This window comes from Suricata suricatta, chromosome 17 (assembly GCF_006229205.1).
Source record: "Suricata suricatta isolate VVHF042 chromosome 17, meerkat_22Aug2017_6uvM2_HiC, whole genome shotgun sequence".
Classification (NCBI taxonomy): Eukaryota; Metazoa; Chordata; class Mammalia; order Carnivora; family Herpestidae; genus Suricata; species Suricata suricatta.
Window position 1 is genome coordinate 29,038,210 of NC_043716.1, and position 7,442 is coordinate 29,045,651.

The window sequence follows — 7,442 nt, forward strand, 5'->3', positions numbered from 1 at the left end:
CTTTTGCAGGTTCCAGGGGGGAAGATACTGCAGACAGAGCAATCAGGACACACAGACAATAGCACAAACATACTAAGTCAAGACGGGAATTGACAAAAAAGCGTTTACAACACAGCAGCAACCTCTAACCAGCTGCTCAGGATATACGAACGGCACTGCCTTAACATCAATCCCACACCTGAACAAAAAGGAAACTTGAAGGGATGGATGAATTCATATCTTCTGATACCATATTTGCTAATCCAAAGCATCCAGTAATACATTATGGATTTCAGTTTCTAGGAATTTTAATTTTCAAAGGGTAAAGCAGGAAAGAAAGCATGATGGGGATTAACCACTTAAGTCACATTTGTAAGGAAGGAAATAATGGTATGGGAAAATACAGTAGATTAGTGCAGGAAGTGGTAGGAGTGGGGTAGGATGCATTTTGAATATGCTAAGTGAGTATGTACATAATTTTATTTAGTTTTCACAAGAACCTGGAGTGTGAATATCATTACCCCCCAATATAGGGATGAGAAAAATTGAGGCTCAGAGACATTAAGTGACTTGTTGGGGGCACAAAGCCCCTAAGTGCTGGAGTCCTACCTACTCCAGCTCCAATGCAAGTGTTCTTTCTATTATGTGATAATGTCTCTCAAGAACCCGGGGGGAAAGAGGCTGCAGTATCCTGAATTACATAAAAAGTAAAACAATATAAAGACATTAAAAAAGGGAGAGGTACACTTCCATGGCTGAGCAGCATAATATATATATATATATTTGCCCATGCTTCATAAGCTATATATATTTTCCTCCAACATTCTATTAGGAAAACTTACAAATATACAGAAAAGTTGAAAGAATTTTATAGTGAACATCCACAAATCTATCACCTAGATTCTATAATTAACACTGTGCGGTTTTTGCTTTATCATGGTTGGTCTTTTCTTAAAAGGTAAAATTCTGACTATGCAATCACTAGCAATTATCAGTATGATAATAAGTCTTCAAATGAATATAAAAATATAAATACTGTACCATATATTCAGCAAGGTCATGAACCATGTTTGTTCATTTATGTCTGTATAACCAATGTCCAGCTTGGCCCTTGGCACAGAGTCAGCCCTTGATAAATCTTTACTGAGTGAATGGATAACATAATCCCAGTGAATAAAAATGGGCTTCATCTAAAGAAGCTAGTATAGTATGCTCTCTGATAAATGAATAACAGAGGAGAAAATGTTCTATAGATGGAAGGAGCCACAATTCATTGAAGATCAATGTATCAGAGGAGTATCATTTTGGGAAAGGCAAAAATAAACTGCAGCTAGTTTTTCTGCATCTCCTGACTCACTGCAACAGAATATGCAGGTTAAAACAAATATGGTAAAACTCATGAAGGATGTGAAATATTCATTTTCCTGATGATGAATTATACAAGTAGAGGATGCAGCAATGGTTCCTGGACAGTTTATATATTTAAAATTTTATGGATGAAGGGCACACAATCAGACACTTAGGTCAAAGGAACAGCATACACAACCTAGAAATGGACCACAAACATATGGCCAACTCATCTTTGACAAAATAGGAAAAAGCTTCCAATGGAATAAAGACAGTCTCTTCAGCAAATGATGCTGGGAAAACTAGACAGCGACATGCAGAAAAATGGACCTTGAACACTTTCTTATATCATACACAAAAATAAACTCAAAATGGATGAAAGACCTAAATGTAAGACAGGAAGCCTTCAGAATCTCAGAGAAAGCAGGCAAAAACCTCTTTGACCTTTGTCACAGTAACTTCTTACTCAACAGATCTCTGGAGGCAAGGGAAACAACAGCAAAAATGAACTATTAGGACATCATCAAGATAAAAAGCTTCTCCACAGCGAAGGAAATAATCAGCAAAACTAAAAGGCAACCAATGGAATGGGAGAAGATATTCACAAATGATATATCAGGTAAATGGTGAGTATCCAAAATCTATAAAGAATCTCTCAAACTCAACACCAAAATAAGAAATAATCTAGCAAAAAAATGGGTAAAACACATGAATAGACACTTTTTCAAAGAAGACATCCAGGTGGCTAACAGACACATGAAAAAAATGCTCAACATCACTCATTGTCAGGGAAACACAAATTAAAACCACAACAAGAAACCACCTCACACCAGACAGAATGGCTAAAATTAACAACTCACGCACAACGGATGTTGGTGAGGATGCAGAGGATGAGGATCTCTTTTGCACTGTTGGTGGGAATGCAAACTGGTGCAGCCACTCTGGAAAACAGTATGAAGGTTCCTCATAGCTAAAAATAGAACTACCCTAAAACCCAGCAATTGTACTACTAGGTATTCACTCAAGGGATATAAGTGTGCTGTTTCAAAGGGGCACATGCACCCCAATGTTTATAGCAGCACTGTTGACAATAGCCAAAAGATGGAAAGAGCCCAAATGTCCACCAACCGATGAATGGATAAAGAAGATGTGCTATATATATATATATGTATACACACACACACACACACACACACACACACACACACATACACGCACACACACACACAATGGAGTATTTTTCAGCAATCAAAAAGAGTGAAATCTTGCCATTTGCAAGATGGATGGAACTAGAGGGTATTGTGCTAAGCGAAATAAATTAGTCAGAGAAAGACAAATACCATATGACTTCACTCATATGAGGACTTTAAGATACAAAACAGATGAACATAAGGGAAGGGAAGCAAAAATAATATAAACACAAGGAGGGGGACAAAACCTAAGAGACTGCGAAACACAGAGAACAAACTGAGGGGTGGGGGAGAAGTTGTGGGTGGTGGGCTAAACAGATAAGAGGCATTAAGGAAGACACTCTTGGGAACAGCAATGCAAAGACCAAGGCAAATTTCAGGTACAGAGACAAGACAGGAAAGAAAAAAGGAGGTGGAGCTTGAAAAGCAGGCAGGGGCCAGAACCTATGTCACATGGAACTCTTCAGGTCTTCTTCTTTGTTTGGTGTTGATTATAAGCTATGAAAAAAAAATTCCTTGGAGTGATTTGAATAGAAGAGGCTAAACCAAAATATCTTTTATGAATTTGGAGTGATAGTAAATGGTACATTCTATTCATTTATTTGTTTGAATTTACTCTTAATGACTTTTCTAGGGGGAAGCTGACAATTCCAGGTCAACTTGGTCTCTATATTAAACAATTCTTTTACTTCGTTCATTCCCTCCACCTAGAATCTGACAAGCGGTGATCTATAAGATGATTCAGAATTATAGATGTTTTTTGGCATTTGAGCTCCACTATCTTGCATTTGAGAAAGAAAGGCTTGTTAATTTGTTATTAGTATTATTTATTATTATTCACTGCAATCAACTGAGCTTGTCCCACAAACCTCAAGCAAAAGTCAGAGAAAACAAGCAGCTGCATGAGGAGCAATACAGTGAATGTGCTCCGGATTGTGTATGTGGAGCCCCTGGGGACGCTCACCCCGTAGGCCACGGATATTCAGGGAGTGGAGGGTCTACTTCCTCTCAGAGAATAAACACGCATAAATTGCTGATTCCTTCTCCCTAGCTCTCTGGGTCAGTAATCCCAGCACAGGGCTGCCAGCTGAGCTCTTCCCTGGCCAAGCTGCTCTGCTTTGAAATCCTTCCCCAGGCTACCTCGCCCAATGATGTCAGCCAGGGTGAGCGCCCTGCCAGCCCTCCTCTCTCGCAAGATGGTGTGCAAGGGGAAATGCACACTGTCCGTGCTCAGGAAACATCTGGTTGATCCGCCAGTCCTCAAGCGCGTCTCTGGCTGTTTTATAAGTTAGTGGAACAGAATAGGATGGGAAGACATGAAGCTTCAGTGATTACCCAACCTCCACAGCAAGTGACACACTGAAATGAGATGTGGGGAAGAGGCCTCCCTGGAAGGCCCTCTCCAGGGACCCAGCACTGTCGCCACACAGTCACATCTCCTAGCTTGTAATGGGAAGCAAACACTGTTTACAAGAGCTGAAAGTAGCTCAAAGGGGAACAGGAGCCAAGTGGTAGAATGGAGGGTGAGCTCCACATGGAAGCTCTCAGCAGTCCAGTAATTATTCAGCGCCAGGCCTGAAATACAGGCTCCTGATGAGGACCATTACTCACTTTCCCTTGGAAACGGAACCCCACACTCATTGGGAAGCAGAATCCATGACCACCTAAAAACAGATCCCGCCCCTCATAAGCTGTTTGACATAAAACAGAAGTTACTATATTCCTTCACTGAGCTCTAAGTGCCGTTTTTGTCCTGCTTGGTATGCACTAGCTTCTTCTCAGAAGAAGCCTTTCCTTGAGGAAATACAGGTTCTCTGAATATTTGGGGCTCTGGCCTGCAAATGAAAAGTTCCTTCTCTTCTTCTGCTTTGCCTCCTGCCTCTCTCCCCTCCCCCAGTTAAATCAATGACACCTTTCCAGTGTGTGGACTTCCAGATAGTTGGCAGACGTCCATCAAGGGTGTTGAATCAAAATGGGTAGAAAAAAGATATCTAAAAAAATTTTAAGTAATAAAGCAAAAATATTTTTTAAACCACAAAATAACTGAAAGACAAAACAATTCTAGCTTTAAAAGATTTCTAAAAATTCATTTGTTCTCAAAGTCCACTCGTTGGCAAGAACTAAGTGGAACACAGGATTAACTGTAAATCTGGGGCAGTAGGGGAGATCCATCTTTTGGTCATGATAGTCAAATTGAGATCACTGGGCTTTAGGGCTCTTGCTCCATGGATTCATTCATCCCCTCAGCAGACAGCCCAAAATTTTTTTGTGTTCTATATGTAGAGAATATAGCTGGGAACAAGACGAGGTACCATGTTTACTTAGAGTCTTTGTAGGTGAACAAGGGTTAAATGATGTCATATACACCAAGTGCTAAGCCTGTACTTGACATTTCCTAAGCGGTCAATAAATGTCAGCTGTTATTAGCCATCACCCCCACTGCCCATAGCTATCATTCTCTCACTCTCCACCCTCTGCTATGCCTCAGGCTACTCCTTCAGTCTGTGAAAAAAATCCTCCCCAAATTCAGTCAAATTTCTGTCCAAAGTCCAGATTTATCATAAGAAAGCACCGCACATGATGATGTAGGCAGAGATGTCCCAAAAAGATTTGGGAAACTAATTTTATTTTTTTATTTTTTTAAAATAGTTTATTGTCAAATTGGTTTCCATACAACACCCAGTGCTCTTCCCCACAAGTGCCCTCCTCCATCGCCACCACCTCTTTTCCCCCTCCCCCTTCCCCTTCAACTCTCAGTTCATTTTCAGCATTCAATAGTCTCTCAAGTTTTGCATCCCTCTCTCTCCTCAACTCTCTTTCTCTCTCCCCCTCCCTCTGGTCTTACATTAGGTCTTACATTCTCCTGTTTTCCTGTTAAACCTATGAGTGCAAACATATGGTATCTGTCCTTCTCTGCCTGACTTATTTTCCTTAGCATGACACCCTCAAGGTCCATCCACTTTCCTACAAATGGCCAGATTTCATTCTTTCTCATTGCCATGTAGTACTCCATCGTGTATATATACCACATCTTCTTGATGCACTCATCAGGTGATGGACATTTAGGCTTTGGGAAACTAATTTTAAGGAAACATATAAAACATGATCATTGTAGAAAAGCTCACTTGTAAACTTCTGTCATACTTAAATCTACTTACTTATTGTTAACAATTACATTTAGATTATTCATGAAAATTTCATGAGATATTAAATAGCTAATCATTTAAAGTTATGTTTCTTGCTGAAAAGTTCTGTAACAGTATTTGATAAAAATTTAACATGAGTTTATTTGACTTCTAGTAAACTGAGGTCAAATAAAAGTGTTACATTTAATACTGATAACTCTAAACATATTACAGTTTTAGTTAAACCAATAAGCTTAAGCTAGCATTTATTTACTGATGGCTAATGATGTGGACTTGCAAAATATTAGAATTGGTTTCTATATTTCTCAAAGGATATTTATATAATGCATATTTATCTTTAAGTAAATTAAATAGAACTCTTTACAAATTAATTTTGGCGAGTTAAAAACAGAACAGCAATTCCACTACCAGGTATTTACCCAAAGAGATACATGCACGCCAATGGTTACAGCAGGATTTTCTATAATTGCCAAATTGTGGAAACAGCCTAAGTGTCCACTGACTGATGAATAAACAAAGAAGACATGATATACACACACACACACACACACACACACACACACACACACACACAGTGGAATATTACTAAGCCATTAAAAAGAATGAAATCTTGCCATTTGTAATGCCAAAGATAAGGCTACAGAGTATTAAGCTAAGCAAAGTTAGAAAGGGAAAGACAAACACATGATTTCACTCATGTGGAATTTAAGAATCAAAACAAATGAGCAAAGGGGAGAAAGTGAGAGAGAGGCAAACAAGAAGCAGACTCAACTATAGAAAACAAACTGATGGCTACCAGAGGGGAGGTGGGTGGGGGGATGGGTTAAATAGGTGATGAGGATTAAGGCGTGCACTTGTGACAAGCACTGGGTGATGTATGGAAGTGTTGGATCACTATATTGTACACCTGAAACTAATACTACACTGAACGTTAATTAACTGGAATTTAAATTAAAACTTAAAAAAAACCTAATCTTGGCAATACCAGCCAGAGGTACAAAAAAAGCCCCAACATATGTAACATAAATACATAACTATACATAAATATATAAACAGCTCAAACAGATCTTATAGCTTTCATTTTCAAATTTTAGCCATGAGACAGATATGATAATACAAACGTTTCTAAAAGGACACTTGTTTATAAAAGGACAGTTGGAATGAATTGTGTTTCTGGAAGATGGAATAAGTTCACCTGCTCAGATAGCTTTTTATTAATGTTTGTGGAAGAGACTTTTGAGATTTTTCATAGGGGCACCTGGGGTGGCCCAGTCAATTAAGCATCTGACTTCAACTCTGGTCATGACATCACAGTTTCTGGATTTGAGCCTTGCATCAGGTTCTATACTGACAGCCCAGCGCCTGGAGCCTGCTTCAGATTCTGTATCTCCCTCTCTCTGCCCCTCCCCCACTCATGCTCTGCTTCTTTTGGTCTCAATAATAAAAATTTTTTAAAAAGTTAAAAAACTGACTTTTCATAGACCTAAGTTTCATAATAGCCTTTTTTTTCTCCTTCTGATAAGAACTCCTTGGTTCCTGGAAAAGACTTCATAAAATACGTATATCTCAATAGTCACAGAGAAAAATGCAAGTTCCATCAAAGAAGACTCTTGTTCCCCAAGCGCAGAACTTTTACAAAAACTGCAAGCCTTCCTAAAGATTAGAAGAGATTTGAGGACTGGAAAACAGATAAGTGGGCTTTGAGTTGTTTCCAGAACCACATTTCTGTGTCTATACTCAATTGTAAGATAAGCATAATTGCCTTTAATTCCTCAAAGAA

The 7,442-nt window shown here is 39.0% G+C and overlaps 1 protein-coding gene across 2 annotated transcripts in view; it reads right to left on the minus strand.

The window, feature by feature from the left end:
* PCTP (phosphatidylcholine transfer protein) overlaps positions 1 to 7,442 on the minus strand; it is a 136,126-nt gene that overhangs the window by 102,078 nt on the left and 26,606 nt on the right. The gene's annotated exons all lie outside the window — the stretch shown is intronic.